The sequence below is a fragment of the Hyla sarda genome, chromosome 3, assembly GCF_029499605.1.
Source record: "Hyla sarda isolate aHylSar1 chromosome 3, aHylSar1.hap1, whole genome shotgun sequence".
Taxonomy (NCBI): Eukaryota; Metazoa; Chordata; class Amphibia; order Anura; family Hylidae; genus Hyla; species Hyla sarda.
In genome coordinates, this window is record NC_079191.1 from 143,824,041 (window position 1) to 143,848,879 (window position 24,839).

The 24,839-nt window shown below is 41.7% G+C and overlaps 1 protein-coding gene across 4 annotated transcripts in view; it reads left to right on the forward strand.

The window, feature by feature from the left end:
• Positions 1–24,839, forward strand: part of FNDC3B (fibronectin type III domain containing 3B) — a 350,539-nt gene that overhangs the window by 17,650 nt on the left and 308,050 nt on the right. The window contains exon 2 of one of the 4 annotated variants that reach the window (XM_056565197.1): positions 9,950–10,000. The exons of the other annotated variants lie outside the window; for them this stretch is intronic. The gene's annotated coding sequence lies outside the window, so the exon portion shown is untranslated. The remainder of the gene's footprint in view (positions 1–9,949; positions 10,001–24,839) is intronic. 4 annotated transcript variants of the gene reach the window in all.

Sequence of the window (24,839 nt, forward strand, 5' to 3'; positions counted from 1 at the left end):
AGATCATTTCACCAACTCACTAGGCGCCTTCAGTGCTGTATTGGCAGTCTGCGCGCATAAATTATTATTATTTTTCTTTTTTTACACTATGATATTTTTTGGCTGTGTACTTCAACATGAATATAAGCCCAATTTTGTCAATGTATTTGGATGTTTTTTTTGGGCAGCTTACTTTAAAATAGTGTCTTATTTGCTGTGTGACAGGTTTATAAACCATTTGTGCCATGCACGTCAGTTTGTAAAAGAGTGAAAAGTGGGTGTGGGTTACTGCTTGGCCAGGATTTAGACACATTTATAATATGCCAAAAAAGTTAAAGAAAAGTTTTTGATTTCTTTTTTGCACAGACCCTGATAAAAAGTGCTGTAACTTCAGCCTTTGTAAACTTTATGACAACTGTATTAAACAAGGTATCCACAGTAATATATTTGCTGAAGATTAGGATATAATTTATTAATCTTTTTTTTGTTTAGGCTATGACTGGAGATGAGAGAACTTACAGTAATTCGATTCGTCATGAACTTCTCGGCTCGGCGTTTGCTGACTTTAGCCTGCATAAATTAGTTCAGCTTTCTGGTGCTCTGGTGGGCTGGAGACTCTCTCCTAAGACTATCCACCTTTTCCAGTCCACCGGAGCACCTGAAAGCTGAACTAATTTATTCAGTCTAAAGTAGGGATTGACCGATAATCGGTGGAGGTTAGGGCTGATAGCTGATAACTTATACGGGAATATCGGTATAAGTTATCGGCTATTTATCCCCCCGCGACACCGCTGCAGAACATTGATTTAAAGCGGGCGCTTTAAATCAATGCACTGCAGTGGCTTTTGCGGTGCCATAGACCACCGCCGCCACCCGCTTCTCTCCCCCTGCCTGTCCGGGGGTCCTGAGACCTATCATTGTCACCGCCCCCCCCCCCCGACCCGCCGCACCGCGACCGACCTTCACCCCGCCCCGGCCCCATTGCCTCCCCCATCCCCGGTTTTATAATTACATGTTTCCGGGGTCCACTCTACATCTGGCTCCGGTGGCGTCCTCCTGAACTGTCACTGTGCGCACTGACGGTGACGTCGCGCACGTCACGTCACTGCGCACAGCGTAATGCAGGACGCAGCAGGAGCAAGAAGAAGCGTGGGCCCTGGGAACAGGTAATTATAAAACCGGGGATGGGGGAGGCAATGGGGCCGGGGCGGTGCAGTGGGGGTGCGACGCTGTGCGGTGGGTCGGGGGGAGGGGTGGTCGCGGTGGGGCGGGGCGGGGGGCATGGCATTATCGGCAAGGTAATTGCCCAAATGCCCAAAATCGGGATTATCGGCCATACCGATAATCGGTCGATCCCTAGTCTAAAGTCAGCAACTGCCGAGCCGAGAAGTTTGTGACGAATCGAATTACTGTAACTTCGCTCATCTCTAGCTATGACATCACTTTTAGTACGTATGTGCTTTACATTTTGGCCCATCGATAGGATGTTAGACCTAACCTGATGTAATAAAATGGTGCAGACAACACAATGGTGTTTTTAATACATGCACATTTTTCTATTTTTTAACCTTTTATTTCACACGTTAATTTAGTCCGTGGCAATGGTCGGTGCAGGTATTTTACTCAGGACTGTTCCAGAGCTATGTGTCTAGTGAGAAATAAATCCCTAGACTTTATGGACGTGTTTACCATTGCTGACTGATAGCACATTGTAAACTTAATAACTTCCCAAATGAGTTAAGGCAGCATCTAAGTCTGTTAACTAACTTTATATGGTAGGCAGGAAATGGCTAAGTATGTTCCAACTATGTGACCCAGCTGACTAGAGCCAAGTCGGTTAAGCCAGCAACCTGTGATCTCTTTGTGAGCAGTAAAATCGAGCCACCCTTGTAAAACTTTGTTACCTCGCACTTGAGAAGAGCTTTGTCATTATTAGTTTACTGCCTTCTCTAAATACCCCCACATATGCCCCAATGAATGTTATCTAGCACATCTAAAAAATGTTTACTTGAAACACCGTTTATATGGCAGTGTTTTTGCCAACGTTAATAGAAATGATACATTTATAAATATTACAGTTGGGGAGATACATTGTTATAGCCAATGATAGATGTCGTCAATGTTTGGTTTGTTTACAGGTGGGATTTAACTCTTTAGCCCACTATTTATTTTATACTATTTAATTAAAGAGTATTTGGAGCTTTATAAGAATAACATTGGTGGGATTTATTATGAGCTGGAAGGATAGATCACCAATATTAGGGTTTTGCTCATATTGATATTAAAGGGGTACTCTTGAGATTAAAATTAAAGGGGTACCCCTAGACATCTTATCCCCTATCCAAAGGATATCTGCTGCACCTGGCGTTTGTTTAGAGTGTCGGGTGCAGCGCCGGAGGCTCGTGACATCACGGCCGCACCCCGCTCGTGATGTCACTGCCATGCCCCCTCAATGCAAGTCTATGACTTGCATTGAGGGGGCTAGGCCGTGATGTCAGGAGCAGGGCGTGACCGTGATGTCACGAGCCTCCGCCCCGCATCACCGGTCATCTGGCATGGAGCGAAGTTTGCGCCATGCACCGGATGTCTGGGGTGCCGCTGCTGAGATCAGATCCTTTTGGATAGGGGATAGGATGTCTAGGGGTGGAGTACTCCTTTAATGAAACTGTAATGTGCAAAGAAAATAGCTTGATATTGTGTGACAATGTTACCGTATTTTTCGCCGTATAAGATGCACTTTTTCTTCCCCAACACTGGGGAGAAAAAGTCGGTGCGTCTTATATGGCGAATACACCCCTATCGCGGCGGTCCCTGCGGCCATCAACGGCCGGGACCCGCGGCTAATACCGGACATCACCGATCATGGTGATGCCCTATATTCACCCTTCAGACGCGGCGATCAAAGCTGACCGCCGCGTCTGAAGGGAAAGTGACACTAACCCGGCTGTTCAGTCGGGCTGTTCACCGCGGTGGTCCCGAACAGCCCGACTGAATAGCCGGGTTAGTGCTTACAGGACACCGGGAGGGACCTTACCTGCCTCCTCGGTGTCTTCTCCGTTCAGGGATCCCCTGTATGGCCGGTGCTCTCCTTCCTCGTCGTCGCATGCGTGCATAATGACGTGATGGCGGCGACGGAGAGCGAGGATGGCCGGCCGGCAGCAGAGACGTTGTGGAGCGACGGGGACACGGCGACAGCAATGGAGCGACATCCAGGGGTGACGGTGACGGGTCCGGAGCGGCGGGGACACGTGAGTAATACCTCCTATGCAGTGGTCTTCAATCTGCAGACCTCCAGATGTTGCAAAACTACAACTCCCAGCATGTCCGGACAGCCAACGGCTGTCCGGGCATGCTGGGAGTTGTAGTTTTGCAACATCTGGAGGTCCGCAGGTTGAAGACCACTATTGGGTTCAAAATCTTTATTTTTTAGATTTTGCACCTAAAAATTGGGTGCGTCTTATACGCCGGTTCATCCTATAGGGCGAAAAATACGGTAATCCTTGTACTTTTATAAGTGTAGGACCAAAGATGAAATCCAACCTGAGCCTTAAAGAGGTTATCAAAGATTTAGGATAATGTAGCTGATTTCAAAAACTGCTCCAAACCTGGTTTTGTTTAGTATTACAATTCGGTTCCAGTACCATACACAAGCTGAGGGTCTGTCTCTGGAAAAAAGCAGCTATGTTTTACTAACCCTGGATAACCCATTTAATCTTACTTTAGCTCATTGGAAGCCTCCATTTACCAATGTCTTTATACAACAAGCCATCTCAATTGGCCTATATTATGCAATTTCTGCTCTTATTTCAGAATATAAATACAACGCTGGGCAGATTCCCTTCATTAGACCTCCCAACAGTCAGCCAATCAAAGAGAGTACAGAACTCTTTCACAACATTGTAAAATGTATAATATATATACTAGAGATGAGCGGACTTACAGTAAATTCGATTTGTCACGAACTTCTCGGCTCGGCAGTTGATTACTTTTCCTGCGTAAATTAGTTCAGCCTTCAGTTGCTCCGGTGGGCTGGAAAAGGTGGATACATTCCTAGGAAAGAGTCTCCTAGGACTGTATCCACCTTTTCCAGCCCACGGGAGCACCTGAAAGCTGAACTAATTTATGCAGGAAAAGTCATCCACTGCCGAGCCGAGAAGTTTGTGACGAATCGAATTTACTGTAAGTTCGCTCATCTCTAATATATACCAATAAGCATCCTAGTAAAACCACCTGTCTGATATTGTGTAGGTCCCCCTCATGCTGGCCAAACAACTCTGACCAACCAAGGCATGGACTCCATCATACATCTGAAGGTGTCCTGTGGTGTTTGTTATCAAGATAGTAACAGTACGTCCTTTTAAGTCCTGTTAGTTGCAAGGTGTGACCTCAATGATTAAGCCTTGTTCTTTTAAGCATATAAACAGATGCTGCATAAGATTCCGATCTAGGTAATTTGAAAGCCAAGTCATCACCTTTTTATTATGTTCCCCTTACCCTCCCTTAAAAGGGACATTAACCTGTTAACAGATTACCACTGCCCTAGGCATCTGATTGCAATGGTTCTGACCTCTAGGACCCACTGTGATCTTCATAATGGGGCCATGACTCTGAGAGAGCACTTGCTGTAGACGATACCTACTCCATTCGTTTGTATGGGAGTGCTGGAGATGCCCAAGTGCTGTACTTTGGTATCTCCAGTGCTCCCATACAAATAAATTGAGCGTGCGCCACCAAAGCAAGTGCTTTCTCTAAGAGTCAGGGCCCTATTCTGAATATCATTGGGGGATCCCAGAGCTCTGTACCCCCCCCCCCCCCCCTCTGCGATAAGATACTTATTCCCTATCCTCTGGATAGTGGATAAGATATAGGTAACCAGATTACTCTTTTAAAGGGGGTATTTAGGTAGTTGATACTTGTCAAGATAACAACCCTTTTGAGTTCCTGTACCCAAGATTTCCCAGCAAAACATTGCCTACTGCACCATACTGTCTCTGCCAGTTTACCTTCTCTCTCTAGTGCATCCTAGAGCTATTTCTTTCCCAGGTTAATGGCACACATTTACCTTGCCATTCACTTAATGTAATAGAAATTGTGATTTATCAGACCAGCCCATCTTCTTCCATTGCTAGTTGGTCCAGTTCTGATGCTCACGTGGTCATTTTAGGTGCCATCAGCAATCTAAAGGAGTCGGTATTAGCACCCGGTGTAAAATGCATGGAATGTCTGCCCCAAAATCACGGGCAGAAATTCAACACATTTGCATGTTCTGCTGGCGCTAGGACTACTCGGAAATGCACCAGCTTCATAGACACCAATGCATTTAGAGCAGAATTCGCATAAACAATCAAAATGTTCTTTGTTTCTGCTGCCGCCGAAATCTGAAGTCTGGAGTTCCGCCGCAGCAGGATCCCATTTAAATTAAATTTCCGAATGAAACCTTTCCGCGAAATTCCGCTTGGAAATTCTGCAATGTGAACATGGCCTAAGGCTATGTTAAAACAGCAGAATTCTGTAGAAATATTCCGCTCATCAATTCCACTGCAGCAGAGTCCCTTGGATTTCATTGGGATCGTGTTGTACCGTGTTTCTGCCACGGAAATCCAGATTCTGGCATCCGCAGAACAATGGACATGCCTATTGTTTCTGTGGATTCCTCTTGGAAATGCATTGCTGTCTATGAGAACTGGCATTTTGCGGGTTAATCCTCTGGCACCCCAGTCATCCCGTGCACGGAGCTCCATGCTGGATGACTTGCCTACACATCCACCAGGCCCCCTCCATTCGTCTCTATGGGAGGAGGCGTGACGGCAAGTACCCAGCCGTCACGCCTCCTCCCATAGCCATGAATGGAGGGGGAGTGGTGGCTGTGTTCGCAAGTCATCCAGCACGGAGCTCCATGCATGGGATGACTGGGGTGCCGGATGACATGAACGTAGGGGACGTGGCGTGATGTTGCATCACGGAAGCCCCAGGCTTCTGTGATCATAACTCCGCAGTACTGGCACGGAGATCTCGGGGGTCCCTGTGGCCAGACCCGTCATCAGACATGTTATCCCTTATCCTTTGGATAGGGGATAACATGTCTAGGGGCAGAGTACCCCTTTAATTTTATTTTTTTATAGTTCTCGGTTGTATAAAATTGATATGGACATGTATAAAATCGCACACCCTTTTTTTTTTTTTTTTTCCAGTTATAATATTCAGAAATTTCCAAGCAAAAAATATAGGTCTATGTTGAAGTATTAGAATAACTATGCTATGCTTCCTACGTTCTTTTAATATTTTCTAAATGTGTGCATGTAAAAAAAAAAATTATAATCACACATTAATTTTTTGCAATTATAGTAATCGGAATTTTACAAGCAAATAAATATAGGTCTGTGTTTCAGTTCTAGAACAACTGTGTTGTGAGGCGGCCTACAAAAGTTTTTTCCTGGAAGTATATAGTATCCAGCTGTTGAGACTTGTTTCTGTGGAATAGTTTGTTGTGTAACATGATATTTATAGGATACATCCCATAATCATAATTTTATAATGTGATATTTAACCAATAAGAGACTTCTTGGATTGAATTTACTTTAATGATTCTTCTTTATACCAGGTGACCAGTATTAAAGGGGTTCTCTGATATCGAACTCTTGCTGATCGCTAGAAGTCTTTGTATCTATGGCTGGTTTCAAACACAATAGCCCAGAATGTTCAATCTACCTGAAACCCAAACTGTCTGGTTTTGCCCATAACAACCAATCACAGCTCAGCTTTCATAACTTTTTATAAGCTCTGGTAAAATGATAACTGAGCTCTGATTGGTTGTTATGGACAAAACCAGACAGTTTGGGTTTCAGGCAGATTGATAAATATGGACCATTCTGTTTTTGAGTTGCATTCATATTTTGACAAATATTTTTGACACATTTTTGAGAACAAAGCCCAATACAGTCCGTATGTAATGCATGTCAAGTGACTTGTCATTCAGTTTTCTCTTTTAAGCAACATGGATTTCAAGTCATCAATGTTAAAAAAAAAATAAAAAAAAATTTAAAAATACCCACTCACGACTTTATCAGGACTTTAAAGGAAAACTGTCATACTGTTCACCCACACCAAACCCAATACACTGGGTTATAGTGTGGGTGAACAGGATTCCACACTTACTTAAATTGGTCCAGTAGGTCCTGAGATATCATCTTCAGAAATGCGCAGTTGCAGCGTCCTCCCCCCGCCCCGCTAGCCGCTTCTATCTCCCTCTGTCAACCTCTAGTCCCACCCCCGCCATTTGCATATTCATAGTCTTCAACTCCATGTCCTAATGACATTGAGTCACCAGTCACATGAGCGCAGCGCTCTCAGGGCAGAGCGCATGCGCCGAAAGAGCGATACCCTGAAGTGACTGGTGACTCCATGTCACTAGGACGTGGAGTTGAAGACTATGAATATGCAAATGGCGGGGGTGGGATTAGTAGGTGACAGAAGGAACAATTTAGGTAAGTGACCCCTCTATGGAATCCTGTTCACCCACACTATAACCCGGTGCATTGGGTTTAGTGTGGGTGAACAGGCTGACAGTTTTGCTTTGAAAGAGTTAAAAAGCACTAGTGATGGCCATTGCAGTGATGTTTCCAAACCAGTGTGCCTCCAGCTGTGGCAAAACTAAAACGCCTAGCATGCCCAGATGGCCTTTTGCTGTGAGTTCTAGTTATGCCATAGTTGGAAGCATGCTGGTTGGGAAAGCATTACAGTGTGCATGGTTTTTGTTGCTCAATTCTCCCTAGACCCCCTAAATGGTATAAATGTGCATTTTGTTCCATGAACATTGAATAAAGATAAAGCTTTATGTTGTTCTGGGTATGTGGAAAGCTGTGTAAGGGTTTGTTCACACGGTCAAAACCTGCATGATCTATGACATGAAAACTGTGACCATGTGGCGTCATTTGTAGGCCAAAGTAACTAAAATAATTGCTACATATATGGCTATACTAAACTATGTAGTTCGGGAATACATTTATAAAGATAGTTCTTGTTGTCCAAATATGTCAAAAGTTTAGATCGCAGCAGTCTCCCCACTGAGACCTCACTTGATCACAAGTTACAAACGTGTGAAGTGCGTAGCAATACTGTCTCTCCAGCCCAACCCTTTCATAAGTCTATAGAGTAAAAAGGTTGGATGGAGCAGCCATCCGAGGAGTAAAAAAGTGCTGCTGTGCTCTTCATAGCATGTCTGATGCTTTAAATGAGAACTCAGTTAATCACCAACCGAATCGGACATCGGTGCAGATGGTTCTTAGCTAAGCTGCATTGTGACTTGTTGGGCACCAGAAGCCAAAAGAAAACGGCACCGTAGGATGGATGACAGATTCCAGCGGCATCAGGTGAGCGGCGGAAAGTACGTTTTTAAAAAATTTTTATTATCTTTATTCCGGCAGCCTGGGCATATACACTAGGATAAAGGAGTTCTCCTTTAATCTATGATATTTGATTCAGTTAAAGCTTCAAAAGATTTTCATATAAAAAAATGCTGAAAGCCCTACTGAACATTGGTTGGACCTTTTTAGCCCTCTGATGTATCAAATGAAGATAGAACTGTTAAATGCACTTTTATGCTTCTGTGACTTTACCCAAAGATAATCCGAGCTTTCTCCTGGCTTTTCATTAGCAACGTGGCAGTTCCAGATCTGTCGTTTACTTTGAGGGGAAAAAAATTGCTAAATATTGGCTGGCTGCCATGACTAACTCCAGATGGTCAGAAAATATTCTGTTCTATACAGAGATCATTTAAAAGAATAAAACATAGCTGGATAGTTGTACGGATATTATTGATTGGTTAGTATTTAAGGAAAATTATGTTTTAAAGGACTTATGGGCATTATAAAAACATATAGGCCCACATTTACTAAATGGGGTGTATCTTATGCCAGTCTAAGGAATGAGAAGTAGAAAAATATAATGGATCAGTATCATTCATCCATGCATTTTTTAGATCTTCATTCAGAATAATGCCACTCTGCATTTCCAACACATCTCAAGCACCTATAAAGGGGTTCTCCGCCACGGGACATCTGATCCCCTATCCAAAGGATCGAGGGGGTCCCGCCGCTGGGGACACCAGCAATCTCCCTGCTGTACCTGACGTACGTTTAGAGCGTCGGGTGCAGCACCAGAGGCTCGTATCGTCAGTCACGCCTACTCGTCATGACACGGCCACGCCCTCTCAGTGCAAGTCTGTGGGAGGGGGTGTGACGCCCTCTCCCAAAGACTTGAATTGAGGGGGTGTCGCCGTGTCATCACGAGTAGGCGTGACTACCGTTGCGAGCCTCTGGTGCTGCACCCGACGCTCTAAATGAACGTTGGGTGCAGCAGGGAGATTTGCGGGTGTCCCAATCGGCGGGACCTCCTCTATCAGTCACGAGCAGGGTGTGGCCAAGATGTCACGAGCCTCCGCCCCGCATCGCCAGTCATTCCGCATCGCCAGTTCGCATTGTGCACCAGATGTCTGGGGTGTCACAGCCGAGATCGCGGAGGTCCCGCCACTGGGATCAAACATCTTATCCCCATATCTTTTGGATGTCTAGAGGCATAGTACCCCTTTAATCATAGTGTATCGGTCCATTCTATTTTTCTGTGCAGCTAACCAATTAAGCCTTTATGGGTCTAAGCACGCTATGCCAAACGCGCATAACCCCAGCACTGTCCATAAATCTATACAGACTTGGTGAGCAAGTTATCCTTTCCTGTTTGGCTTAGAAAAGGAGAAAGTTGGAGTGATTGACACCAAATATAATAAATGCTGCGCCACTCTTTCCGAGATTAATACATCTGGGACTGTTGAAGAATCTGAAAATGAAACTGTCTGCTGTGAGCAGGTGTAGATTTGCACCAAACTTTGAATTATTTCTGGCTTTCTTAATAAATTAAGTATATACAAAAATCTAGGCACTTGCGACTTAAAACAAATCTTTATCCATTTATTCAGATTAACATGGCTGGACGCGTTGCATGATTATGCACCTGACGATGGAGCTTTGTGAGTCGTGAGATGTTAAAGGGGTTCTCCCTTGCTTATACTGTTTTTTGTTATTATGTTTGTGTGTTATGTGTGTAGAAGTATGTGTGTTGTGATTATGTATATATGTATTTTCTTACCTTTTTGTGAAGATCCGGAAGCTGGCCCCTTTTTCTTCCAGTGGGTTGCTGTGCACCTCGGCCTCCGCCATGTTGTGTTCGGTAAGTGGGATCTTCTGACGTCCGAGGCGAATCTTTTCTTCCGTGGCTCAGCGACGAATCTTCGGCTTCTTCCGGCGCATGCGCAGGTAGTTTTTTTTTTTCTTTCTTACCAATAAAGTTTTTTTTGTCTAATTGACAAACTGTCTGCGCTTGCGCGAAGCTACGCTATTAGCGTAGACCTAACGTACGCTACGCTGTTAGCGTAGCACTTGAGTACTCGCGCATGCGCAATTTGTCAATTAGACAAAAAAAACTTTATTGGTAAAAAAACAAACAAACTACCTGCGCATGCGCCGGAAGAGGCCGCAGATTCGTCGCTGAGCCACGGAAGAAACAGGAAGAAAAGATTCGCCTCAGACGCCAGAAGATAGGAAGGACAGAAGCAAGAACACACCCCCGCACATCCCACTTACCGAACACAACATGGCGGAGGCCGAAGTGCACAGCAACCCACTGGAAGAAAAAGGGGCAGCACAGACTTCTCCCTGCACGTTCTCCTGATCGGTGGAATCTGATCTAAGCACTTGGAAACCCCCCCCCCCCCCGCTGGTTAAAAGTTTTGACATGTTGCTAGAACATGTCAAAATTTTTTTCCATTTGACAGGTACTCTTTAAGCAACAGCCTCTATCTGCTGAATGAGGATGTAATGCTTCTTAATTTTCAAGAAGAAAGACAGTAAAAGAGTGAACATAACATAATCTAAATGGTTCTGCTAATGACTTTGCAGTTAGTATTCTACAGTGAAATATTGTGTATAAGTCCTGTACTAGTAGCATTGTTCCATGATATAATTTAATTATATTTATTTAAAAGCACCATTAATTTCAGAGCGCTATAAATGTGAAAAAGCTTTTGGGTACATAACATAATAAAAATGTACAATAAACATGAGCCAAGTGAATACCTTACAGACATCTCTCCCATTATCTATTTATACCCAGGACTGTATCTATAACAAGGGGGCATCCTCTATGTCTAGAGGAAAGAAGGTTTCTACACCAGCACAGATGGGGGTTCTTTACTGTAAGAGCAGTGAGACTGTGGAACTCTCTCTCGGAGGAGGTGGTCATGGTGAACTCTGTAAAAGAATTTAAAAGTGGTCTGGATGCATTTTTGGAGAGTAATAACATTACAGGTTATGGATTCTAGATTTATAGGGACAGAAGGTTGATCCAGGGATTTATTCTGATGCCATATTTGGAGTCGAGAAGTAATCTTTACCTCTAGTATGAGGGTTTTTTGCCTTCCTCTGGATCAACTCAGTAGGGACTCATTTAGGGTTATAGGTTGAACTAGATGGACTCTGGTCTTTTTTCAACCTTATGAACTATGTTACTATGTAATACAGACAGGCAGAGGGCCCTACCCATGAGGGCTTACATTCTACAAAGGAAGAAAGCATAAGACAGAAGGTGAGGGTGGAGGCTGCGCACTTGGTGATGTAGTGTTTTGGCAGATTGGTGTGTGAAACAAATCCTAGTCCAGACCATACTTGTGTGTTACAGCCTTACCTTAGTGTGAACCTGATTTTGGTTCTGTTTGGTTTTACTCAAATTCAGCTCAACAGGTTATTTATACTTCATATGCCCTAAAAGTGCTTTCCAAACTCCTGACACCGATATTGAGGCAAGGAGACACATGGTACCTTTCGTATGTCTAGTTGTGCTTCTGTGACCTAGAAAAATGGTGCCAAGAGTTAAAGAAGTGTTCTTTGAATGCTTTCTCGCTCACCCACCCATCCCTATCCCTGCTTAATTGACAATCAGGGCCAATGTGACAATGATACTTCTAGGTGTTTTTATGTTACATGATTAAAAAATATATTTATGGAATTTGTGTACAGTTAAATGACTACAATAAATAGGCCTCCATTGCCAGTGGTAAGGGTTTAGTTGAATTGGTGGGTGATTGTAATTTAGTTGAAGTTTGGATAAGGAAAGATGATCTAGCATGGTGACATTGATTGACATATTATAGATTTGTTTTTCTTTATTGCATGCCATAAGAACTATTAGGCACAGCTAGTAATTCTAGTATGCCATCTGCTATCTGAGTGAAAAGTAATTTCATCTGCTCAGTACCAGAATGAACGTGACACATATTCCATCCGTATTTATGTACATGGTGTGAGAACAGCTGGTTCCAGGCTCTAATGATTTCACAGCTTGTCCATTCATACTTTATATGTTTGATGCTATATTAGGTAAATACAATCATGGCCGTAAATGTTGGTACCCCTGAAATTTTTTAAGAAAATGAAGTATTTCTCACAGAAAAGGATTGCAGTAACACATGTTTTGCTATACACATGTTTATTCCCTTTGTGTGTATTGGAACTAAACCAAAAAGGAGGAAAAAAAAACAAATTGGACATAATGTCACACCAAACTCCAAAAATGGGCTGGACAAAATTATTGACACCCTTTCAAAATTGTGGAAACATAAGATTGTTTCAAGCATGTGATGCTCCTTTAAACTCACCTGGGGCAAGTAGCAGGTGTGGGCAATATAAGAATCACACCTGAAAGCAGATAAAAAGGAGAGAAGTTCACTTAGTCTTTGCATTGTGTGTCTGTGTGTGCCACACTAAACATGGACAACAGAAAGAGGAGAAGAGAACTGTCTGAGGACTTGAGAACCAAAATTGTAGAAAAATATCAACAATCTCAAGGTTACAAGTCCATCTCCAGAGTTGTCCACAGTGTGCAACATTATCAAGAAGTTTGCAACCCATGGCACTGTAGTTAATCTCCCTGGGCATGGATGGAAGAGAAAAATTGATGAAAGGTGTACACGCAGGATAGTCCGGATGGTGGATAAGCAGCCCCAAACAAGTTCCAAAGATATTCAAGCTGTCTTGCAGGCTCAGGGAGCATGAGTGTCAGCGCGAACAGTCAACATTTAAATGAAAGTAAATGCTATGGCAGGAGACCCAGGAAGGCCAAAATCCTTCTGTGAAAATGTCTTGTTGACAGATGAGACCAAGATAGAGCTTTTAGGTGAAGCACATCATTCTACTGTTTACTGAAAACGGAATGGGGCCTACAAAGAAAAAACACAGTACCTACAGTGAAATATGGTGGAGGTTCAATGTTGTTTTGCTGCCTCTGGCACTGGGTGCCTTGAATGTGTGCAAGGCAGCATGAAATCTGAGGATTACCAACGGATTTTGAGTCGCACTGTACAGTCCAGTCTCAGAAAGCTGGGTTTGTGTCCGAGATCTTGGGTCTTCCAGCAGGACAATGACCCCAAACATACATCAAAAAGCACCCAGAAATGGATGGCAACAAAGCGCTGGAGAGTTCTGAAGTGGCCAGCAATGAGTCCAGATCTAAATCCCATTGTACTCCTGTGAGAGATCTTAAAATTGCTGTTGGGAAAAGGCGCCTTCCAATAAGAGACCTGGAGCAGTTTGCAAAGGAAGAGTGGTCCAGTTTTCCGTCTGCGAGGTCTAAGAAGCTTATTGAAGGTTATAGTAAGTGACTGATTTAAGTAACTTTTACCAAATATTAAGTTAAGGGTGCCAATAATTTTGTCCAGACCATTTTTGGAGTTTGGTGTGACATTATGTCCAATTAGCTTTTTTCCTCCTTTTTTGGTTTAGTTTCAATACACACAAAGGGAATAAACATGTGTATAGCAAAACATGTGTTACTGCAATCTTTTTCTGTGAGGAATTCTTCATTTTCTTGAAAAATTTCAGGGGTGCCAACATTTACGGCCATGACTGTAGGTTCTGTTGCATGTCACTTTTTAACCTCTCAGCCCCCCTTAACATGCCTCTATCATTCCCCTTGGAAATCTATAAATCCCATAAGTCTGACTCTGCCAGGACTGTCCTTATTCTTTCTGTGTAGAACTTAAAGGGGTACTCTGGTGGAAAACATGTTTGTGTTTTTATTTTATTTTTTAAACAGATTTGTAGATTAAATCCTAATCCTAATCCTTCCAGTATTTATCAGCTGCTGTATAATACAGAGGAAGTTTTTCTCTTTTTTAATTTCTTTTCTGTCATGACCACAGTGCTCTCTGTTGACATCTCTGTTCATGTCAGGAACTGTGCAGAGCAGCATAGGTTTGCTATGGGGATTTTCTCCTGCTCTGGACAGTTCCTGACATGGACAGAGGTGTCGGCAGAGAGCACGGTGGTCATACTGAAGTAATTTACAAATCTGTTTAACTTTTTTGGCACCAGTTGACTTGAAAAAATAGTTTTCCACCGGAGTACCCCTTTAAAACCAGATTTTTGGGAAACCCATGTGTACCTTACATCAACCTGGTTAGATGGCAGATTTAGAGATAACTGAATTGCACACTAATTATTTAAGCAAGTACTTGATTAAAAGGTATGGTTGATTTCGGTCTGTGTAAGGACAGCCACTTATTGTGGACTTGACAGCATCCTGTTTCTTAATACATAAATGAAACTCATGGACAGATTGGCCGTTCCCCACAGCAAGATTTGAGGTTACCCATCTTCTCTTATTCACCAGAGAGTGTAGGTGCAACCCTTGGCTCTTGCCATGCTGGGGACTCTCACAGGCCCTTGAGCCTTATTAACATATTAAACAGGCTACTTTAAACCAATACACACAAACAAAAAATCTCAGACTAAGGGGTGTAAGGAGTCAATCCTATACTAATACCATCAAAGCATATGTCGGTGCCACGTATGTAATGCACCACATAAATCACAATGCTATTTGACCTCCAATTAATTAAAAAGAAAACCTACAAAAAATGAAGTCATTAAAAAAAATATCATGCAAAAATACTAAATCTATATTGTAACATGATTTAAAAAATTGAGGAACTCTTCCCCGTCTTTAAATCATGTTTCAATAAAGATTACTGTATTTACTATTTTTGCATTATATTTTTGTAATGACTCGGTTTTGTTGAGGTTTTCTTGCTTTAAACCATTGTATTTCCCTTTTAGTGTCTGTATAGTAAGTGGCAATGGTGGCTTGAGTAAACAGCAATGTTTCTATTAACCTGTATTACATAAAAATTCAATTATGTATTACAGCTGAAAAGGCTTTAGGGTACGTTTACCCGAGTGGATTTTCGCAGCGTAAAGGCCCGCTCTATACTGTCTTTACATGTGCCTGCTCGTAGCGGCAATACGCCACTACGAGCAGACACACTGTAATGTGCGAGTCGCAGTATACTCGTACATCGCGGTAGCCTAACTCAGAGCAAGGAGAGTGGCCGCAATCTGCGAGTATGCCGCGCACAACGCTGCAGGGTGTCTGCTCGTCGCGGCATATTGCCGTGACGAGCAGGCACATGTAAAGACAGCATAGAGCGGGCCTTCACCAGCGGATCCGCAACGTAAAATCCGCTGTAAATCCGCTGGTGTGGACGTTCCCTTAAGGTATAAATGGGTTCTACAAACTTATGGTTTTAAGACAGTTCTTTAATACTTTATTTGTAGAGTACTAAAGATGCTGATATGCATGCATACCACACACTAGTATGTTTTATTGTGGGGTGCTTATGTAAATTTCAGGCTTTAATTGGAGCTTGTTGGGCCAAACTTTTGGAAACCAGACATCTTTACCACATACCCAAGCACCAAACCAGTTTCTGCCAGTAAAGGAATTAAAAGTATTAGGAGTCCTTTCCCACTATTGTCTGCATTGAAAGACCCCCTCATTGGTGAAGCTAGCCCTCAACTGAAAAAGGAAGGGACAAGAAACAAAATTTTGTGAGCATTCGGAAAATTCTTCCTTACGTTAAAGGGGTTATCCACCATAAGGTGATTTTTAGTACGTACCTGGCAGACAGTAATGGACATGCTTAGGAAGGATCTGTGCTTGTCTTGGGGCTAAATGGCTATGTTGTGAGATTACCATAATACTGTGGCTAGCTGTTTGTGAACTGGTATTTCCTGTTTGACTTTTCTTTTTTTGACTACAAATCCCACAATTCAATTTTCCTCCCTCCCACACATCAGCCACCCCACCCATTGAAACATAAATGAGCTGCATCCATTCAAAAGACCTGTGGTTTTCAATCAGGGTGCCTACAGCTGATTCATTAGTTGCAGATTGATCTCTCTCCCACCAAGCGATCGTTCTACCATTGAAGCAGACAGGCTCCCTGTCATCAGCTGACTAGTGAGTCAGGTCTCGGCCGCATTGCAACCTGGGAAAAATCTGAGACAACAGTAATTTTGTATGCTGATAAAAATTAAATATTGGGGTGAAAATCACTCAGAAGAATTGTGAGAAAACCGTCACACACAGGTACAGACACTATATTCTGAACTACACTAACTTTACAGCCACTGTAGCATAGTCAAATAAAAAAAATCCTGGAATACCCCTTTAAACAATGGGCTTAGATTTCTTCTAAATGTGTATAATGATTTGTTTTGTTGTTTATTTTTATTGCCCTTTTAACTGGTCACTAATCTTTCAACAAGCTTTTTATGAGAGATGTAGGCTCCATCTCAAATTTTTTGTTGTTTCCGAGCTCGTGGGTGGAGACTAGCTGCTATGAAGGACATTAAATAGCAGTGTAAAATGTGAATCCATCACTGGGATGAGATAGAAGACTTACTAAAAGCTGGTGCAACCTCTCTTTCTGCCTTTATCACTCTGCAGATTTTAGTGAATGATACATTTTTAGGAGGTAGAGAGAATAAATTAGGAAATAAGCTTGATAAGTAGATTTTCTCTAATAAGATACATTACAAAGTTTCTTACATTTACTTGTTCAATTTAAATTAACACAACATTGTTGAAACAGCAGTTCTCATATGAGCCATTGCTTTATTTCCATCAAACTGTTAAAAGGGGTACTCCGCTGGAAAAGATATATAATATTATTATTTTTTTTAATCTGGTGACAGAAAGTTAAACAGATTTGTAAATTATTTCTATTTAAAAAATCCTAACCCTTCCAGTACTTATCAGCTGCTATATGCTCCACAGGACCACAGTGCTCTCTGCTGCCACCTCTGTTTATTTTATAAACTGTTCAGAGCAGGAGCAAATCCCCATAGCAAACCTATCCTGCTCTGGACAGTTCCTGAAACTGGCAGAGGTGTCAGCAGAGAACACTGTGGTCAGACAGAAAGGAAATTCAAAAAGAAATTCCATTTCACTGTAGTATACAGCAGCTGATAAGAACTGGAAGGGTTAGGATTTTAAAATAGAAGTAATTTACAAATCTGTTTTACTTTCTGGCACCGGCAGAGTACCTCTTTAAAAAAAAAAAAAATGTATACATCCATTTATATGTTATGTTTCTTCATAACGCAGCACAGATTTTCCAAAAGTTACTTGAAGGAGAACTCCAGAATATAAAAATTGTCGCCCATACTGACGGCAGAAAAAAAAATAAAGATGTACATACCTTCCTCTGCTCCCCCGGGGCCTCCAGTAACCGGCTTCGTTCTCCGCCACAATCCTCTTCCTAGTTGCCGGTGGTCGGCGAGTCATACTGCGCTCAGCCAATCACTGGCTGCAGTGAAGTCCCAACTCGGCCGGCGATAGGCTGAGCGGCAGTGTGAGAACGCTTCAAGACACACAATTCTTCACTACACCGGCACCTGCTGCTACCGCTCAGCCTATCTCCGGCCGAGTCGGGACTTCACTGCGGCCGGTGATTGGCTGAGCACAGTATGATTCTCCGACCACCGGCAACCAGGAAGTGGATCGTGGCGGAGACCGGAGACGGTTACCGGAGGCCCCGGGGGAGCGAAGGAAGGTATGTTTTACTACCGGCAGTATGGGGGACAATTTTTATATTCTGGAGTTCTCCTTTAATATACCCTCATTGCAGCTTCTATAGGTTTTCGTGCTTAGCTTTTCTTTGTTCCTGTATGGGAAATTAGCTATGTGGCATGGAAAATATATTGCTGCAGTACATTAAGACGTAGACTAGAGAAGGGGCAATATGACATAATTCCACCTGTTTTATTTGTGTTTTTCTTCTAGATCCTATAGTCTAGACAAATAGTTACGTACACTGAACATCATTTTCCAATTCTCCTTGCTTCCAATTGAAAACTCTTGCTTCCTTTAATTAATCAAAAAGCCGACTTCTATATCAAAACTACGAAGCAAAGTTTTCTTTTTGATTTTCCTACTAATCTTATCCTGGGATTGTTAGATTTCCTGGCTTCTTAGCATGCTATTTGCAGAAAAGGAGATGCCTTTGTTGCTATGTTTAGTTGTAGCCAAAGCCAGATGTTCTGAATACACTCTTAAGAAAACCAGACATAACTGTAGATTTTAACTCCTATGGTGGTGGGGAAGCTTACCCTGCACTGCTGAGCAAATGCAAGACGGGCCCCTCTGATGTCAAACTGAGTTAGATACACTAAAATAATTCTCGGAATAGAGGAAAGGGGACCAAAAATAGAGGGGAGGGGAAAGCAAGAGTTCATATAAAGTTTAAGTATTTACAGTAATTAGGAAAAGTATGCCGGCTTGATGGACTAAATAGTCCAAGTCTGTTGGATTTCCCTATTTCTATCTTGTAGTTAATTAGAAATATTATGAAAGCCAACAGCCTGGCTCCTTCTGATAAACAACTTCACTGGTCGGGTCAGAAGGGCCATATGATTGAGAGTGTAGAAGTTAATATGTGTGGAATATGAGTTGGAATCTATTTGGTATCAGATTCTCTGGGGAACTGTGTAGAGGGTGGAAATCATTAGTCATGCCAGTTATGTAAACATATGTGATATTTGTAAAGACAATCCATAGTAACAAAAAGTATCAGTGTTAAACAGGTTCTGGAAAGATAAATGGGGATTGGGAGGAATGTTTTTTAATTTTCTGACTTACTGTACTGTTTCCAATTTTGAAGGCAGTAGGGGGCATTTGTCTGTTTAACTTTGGATCGGTTAGCCAGCAAATTATAGCCCACTACTGGAGTCTAACATTTTAATTTTTAATTTTCTGGTCTTCAACCCCTTAAGGACTCAGCCCATTTGGGCCTTAAGGACTCGGACAGTTTTATTTTTACGTTTTTGTTTTTTCCTCCTCCGCCTTCAAAAAATCATAACTCTTTTGTATTTTCATCCACAGTCTAGTATGAGGGCTTTGTTTGTGCGCGACCAGTTGTCTGCTGTAATGCCATCACTCACTTTACCGTAAAATGTATGGCGCAACCAAAAAAATACTATTTGTGTGGGGTAATTAAAAAGAAAACTTTGGAAGGTTTCGTTTTCACACCGTACAATTTACAGTAAAAATGACATGTTCTTTATTCTTTGGATCGATACGATTAAAATTATACCCATGATAACATACTTTTCTATTACTGTTGCGCTTAAAAAAAAAGCGCAAACTTTTTAACCAAATTAGTACGTTTAAAATCCCCCTATTTTGAAGACCTTTTAACTTTTTCATTTTTCCCTATAAGCTGTGGTATGAGGGCTAATTTTTTGCGCCGTGATCTGTACTTTTTATTGATACCATATTTGCTTATATAAAACTTTTAATAATTTTTTTATTTTTATTTTTTGGAATAAAATGTTATAAAAAAGAAGCTATTTTGGACTTTTTTTTTATTTTTAAGTTCACGCCGTTCACCGTACGGTATCATTAACATTTTATTTTAATAGTTCGGACATTTACTCACGCGGCAATACCAAATATGTATATAAAATATTTTTTGTACACTTTTTGGGGGTGAAATAGGGAAAATGGGACAATTTACGTTTTTATTGGGGGAGGGTTTTTTTCACATTTTGTTTATTTATTTTTTTACTTTTATTTTTACACTTTAATAGTCCCCATAGGGGACTATTTATAGCAATCATTCGATTGCTAATACTGTTCAGTGCTATGTATAGGACACAGCACTGATCAGTATTATCGGTCATCTTCTGCTCTGGTCTGCGGGAAGGCAGATCAGAGCAGAAGATGCCGGGAAGGCAGCGAAGGCAGGTGAGGAGACCTCCGTCTGCCGTTTTGGATGATCGGATCGCCGCAGCAGCGCTGCGGACGATCCGATCAGCCATTTTAGTGACCGCAATGCTGCAGATGCCGTGATCTGTATTGATCACGGCATCTGAGGGGTTAATGGCAGACATCCGCACAATCCCGGATGTTCGCCATTACCAGAGGGTCCCTGGCTGTTATCAGCAGCCAGGACCTGCCACGCATGACCCGAGCATCGCTCCAATGTAGAAGTACCAGCTCACCAGGACGTAGATTTACTTCTGGCGTCGTTAAGGGGTTAAAGGGGTTGTATATAATCAACTGGCTCCAGAGAGTTAAACAGATTTGTAAATGACTTCTATTAAAAAATCTTAATCCTTTCAGTACTCATGAGCTGCTGAAGTCGTGTTGTTCTTTTCTGTCTAAATGCTCTCTGATGACACCTGTCTCGGGAACTGTCCAGAGTAGAATCAAATCAATCAAATCAAATCCCCATAGCAAACCTCTTCTACTCTTCTGTGCAGTTCCCGGGACAAGCAGAGATGTCAGCAGAGAGCACTGTTGCCATTCGGGAAAGAACAACTCAACTTCAGCAGCTGATAATTATTGGAAGGATTAGGATTTTTTTTTTATAGAAGTAATTTACAAATCTGTTTAAGTTTCTGGAGCCAGTTGATACATAAAAAAAAAAAAGTTTTGTTCCTGGAATACCTCTTCAAAGCCTTTTATATTTTTCACACTCATATGTTAATCAGTTTCATTTTTTGACATTATTTTTATTTTAGAAAAAGAAAACTGCAAAGGAGTACCAATAAAGCATTAGGTTAAATGAGTTGTAACTTGACTGGACCTGCCAGCTCTCCTGATATGTCTTTTTGAGTAAATACCATAACTAATTCACTGCACCACCAAAAATAATTGCGAAAACACCATATAAACTATCACTGCACCCAAAATAACTGGCTCTAAAAATTTACTTTTAAAATATTGCTACGATTATATATGGGGCAAGGTTTATGAAACACTTGCATGGCCTTGAAAAGTTTAAATCGCAGACTCAACAGGTTGGAGACGAGGTTAAACGTGATAGGGACCTGGTCTGATAAAACACCAAAAATATATAGCACGCAAAACTTGGGAATATTTACCCTAATTAGCAGCCTAAACTGATCCTGCATAAAAAAAAAAATGTATCACCTCCCAAGTAGTTCCTGTCCCAAAACACATGGCCAGCAACAAATATAAGGGATCACTGCTCTCAATTATGGTGCTTTTTTATTTATTTGGGGGAGAGTAAAGGCATTGGGAGTTTTTCATTAACAATTTTAGAATACTGAGGAGGAGATTTAAAAAAAAACTTGTGCTGTCCTGTCATTCCTACAAAAAAATGTGAGTGTGACAAGAGGAATGATATTGTGTGGCTCTAGACTTATTGGAGCATTTCTAGGAGTAATAACAAAGGATGGCAGAATGCTTAGTTCTAGGGGAAGATTAGGCAGCATTGTTATTGCATTAGAATGTCAAGTTTCTACTAAAATAGACATGTCAGGAGAGTCTCTTTTAGACGTTAAATGCCTTATTGTTGAGATTTTTTTTCTATCTTAACTTAAAGGCTATGGGCTTCTTTGGAATGCAAACAATGATTTTTATGTATATTAGTACTTAAAAATGTAGCGGTAAGTTTCAATCTACAATTATTTTGTCTCAATTAATTTTCATACCCTCTGAAATCCTCAATTTGCATTATATTAAAGGGATACTCCGCCCCTGGACATCTTATCCCCTATGCAAAGGATAGGGGATAAGATGTCTGATTGCGGTGGTCTGACTGCTCAAACCCCCACGATCTCCGGCCTGGCACCCCAGCGATCTCAGCTAGAGATGAGCGAACTTACAGTAAATTTGATTCGTCACGAACTTCTCGGCTCGGCAGTTGATTACTTATCCTGCGTAAGTTAGTTCAGCCTTCAGGTGCTCCGGTGGGCTGGAAAAGGTGGATACATTCCTAGGAAAGAGTCTCCTAGGACTGTATCCACCTTTTCCAGCCCATCGGAGCACCTGAAAGCTGAACTAATTTATGCAGGAAAAGTCATCAACTGCCGAGCCGAAAAGGTCGTGACGAATCGAATTTACTGTAAGTTAGCTCATCTCTAATCTCAGCATTTATGTTTGGAGCGCTGGGTTCGGGCGGCCATGGCAGTGACGAGCCACCACAGCAGTCACAGACCCTTTGCGATCAGACATCATATCCCCTATCCTTTTGCTTAAGGGATAAGATGTTCAGGGGTGGAGTACCCCTTTAAGAGCTTCATAATACTCAGAGCATCTAGGTTCATATTCTTATATGGGTGTATACTCCCAGCAATACGTGCTAGATGTGAGGGCTGTATATGTTGGATTCTATAGTTTGCTGTATGTGCTCTGCCTTCTCTCTACACCTACAGTCGGCTGCCCCCCATGTATGCCTTCCCCACTGTCCACACTTTGAGCTGTTGAGTACAACTCTCCCTGCTGCTATCTCAAACACAGAGAGGAGGAGGGAGGAGACCAAAAAGACCATCTGACATCAGAAAATGTTTAAAAAGGAAATGTATGAAGTAGCTTCATTTTGCATTATGCAAATTAATAATAAAAATAAATAACTGCAAAGGTGCCCTTAGTCTTTAATTCTAAATTAAGTCTGATTCCACAGTGAATAGAATACAATGGACAGTTTATTACCTATTAATTTCTTACATTTCCAAGCAGAAATGTCAATCATGGAAGATTTTTAGGTCCCCAGTCTGTTCCTCAGGATAAACTGTATTAGAAGGAAATGTTAACCTCCTGTGAGCAGAAGAATAACAATTGCATTATTGCGTGAACATCCAAGGGGTTAATAGAAACAGCATGAAAGGTGATAAAAACATAACCTTGGAGTCTGTCCCTGCTTAGCCACCCTACTGATTCTTCATGTGGAACCAGTCGAGTGCGGGGAAACAGTGTCACATGAAAGCGCTTACATCACCCTGCCTTAATTACATGACCCTCAGCAATAAATCACCAGCAGCAGAAGAAGAAGGTAAATGGTGGAGCAGTCTGGAATTATACTCGTATGTCATGGTTAACTGCAGTATTACAGTCTTTAGAATTTGCATAAGGTTTCACCGGAAATATAAAGATCTCCTTGAGGCTCTGAGTTGCCAATAGTTTGCTGGCATGATATATGTGAAGCCAGATGCAGCAATGTCACTTTTATGCTTCTTAGTTATAGGACACTGCAGAGGTTTATTGTGATATTGGAATTTAGTGCTGCCATGGGTAATAAGTGGTAGTTTATGATCACGGAGCACAGGGTTATTCATTCTTTCTTCCTAGAAAGCTAGGGCTACACCAAGAATTTCTGTAGGGAGATTTTTTTCCCCCCGGATGTTGTAATCCAGGGTTTGACAAATTTGTTTAGAATCTAAGAGCCAGCAAAAAAAAGAAAAAATTAGGAGCCCAAATTTTTTTTAAACAACTAGCCCATTTCTTTTTTTTTTTTTTTTTTTCCACCGCCATTTTTGGTACCAGTTTTGTGTAGTTTGACTTTTTGATCACTTTTTTTATTCTGTTATTTATTTTCCTTAAATGTGATGTGACCAATATTTTGTAAATTTGACTTTTGCATTTATGCCATTGACCACACAGGATCAGGAATCATATAATAAATTAGTTCGGACAGTTCAGCACACAGTGATAACTGTGATTTTAAATTTTTTTATATTATTGGGGAAAAGGTCATTTAAAGGACAATTGTAGTGAAAGACCTTTTATATATTCCTGTGCCCGGGCCTCAAAAATAAACAAAATAAACTTTAACTCCCCTTCCTACGTTCCCCCGTTGGTCCGGTAGAGTCCTCACGGTCCAGCGGTGCTAACCTCATTCAACTTCCTGGGGACAGGGATGCTGCAGAGCATTCGGCGTATCACCGGCTGCAGCAATGTCCCGCCCCGGCCGGTGATAGGCTGAGCCCACTGTCATGTAAGAAGCCGGCCAGAGCTCCTTACATGACAGTGGGCTCAGCCTATCACCGGCCGGGCGGGAGATCGCTGCAGCTGGTGATACGCCGACGGCTCTGCGGTGTCCCCGTCCCCAGGAAGTTGAATCAGGTTAGCACCGCTGGACCGTGAGGCCTGTACTAGACAAACAGGGGAATGTAGAAAGGTGAGTTAAAGTTTATGTAGTGTATTTTAGAAATTATGTAGTGTCCTTTTAAGAAAACTAACTTTTTCATTTTTATAAATTGTACTTTTTTTTTTTTTTTAGCTCTCATAGGGTCCTAGTATAAGCAATCAATCAATTGCTTATACATATCAATATAATGCATAAGCATTGCATTAGAGGCACTGTCATTATGAAAAACTTTTTATATTTTGTAGAACTGTTTCACAATGTTTTTATTGAATTTTATAAACATAAGAAATGTAACATATAACATATTATGACATCAAATGTGTCAGAGTTTACATATGGACATGCATAATAACCTTGACTGGTGGAGCATAATCGTTCATCCAAACAGTGTTACGCATATTCACAAAGGATCTAATAGGTCCAAAGGGACCTTAATTGAAATTTGAGAGCAAGATAATAACAATAGGAAGGAAAACAATAAAACAATAAAATAGTGAGTCTCCATAACTTCTACAAAATCAATCAAAATTGCTGCATCAGGCAATTCAGTGTCGAGGTCTCAATGGGTCAGCCGTCT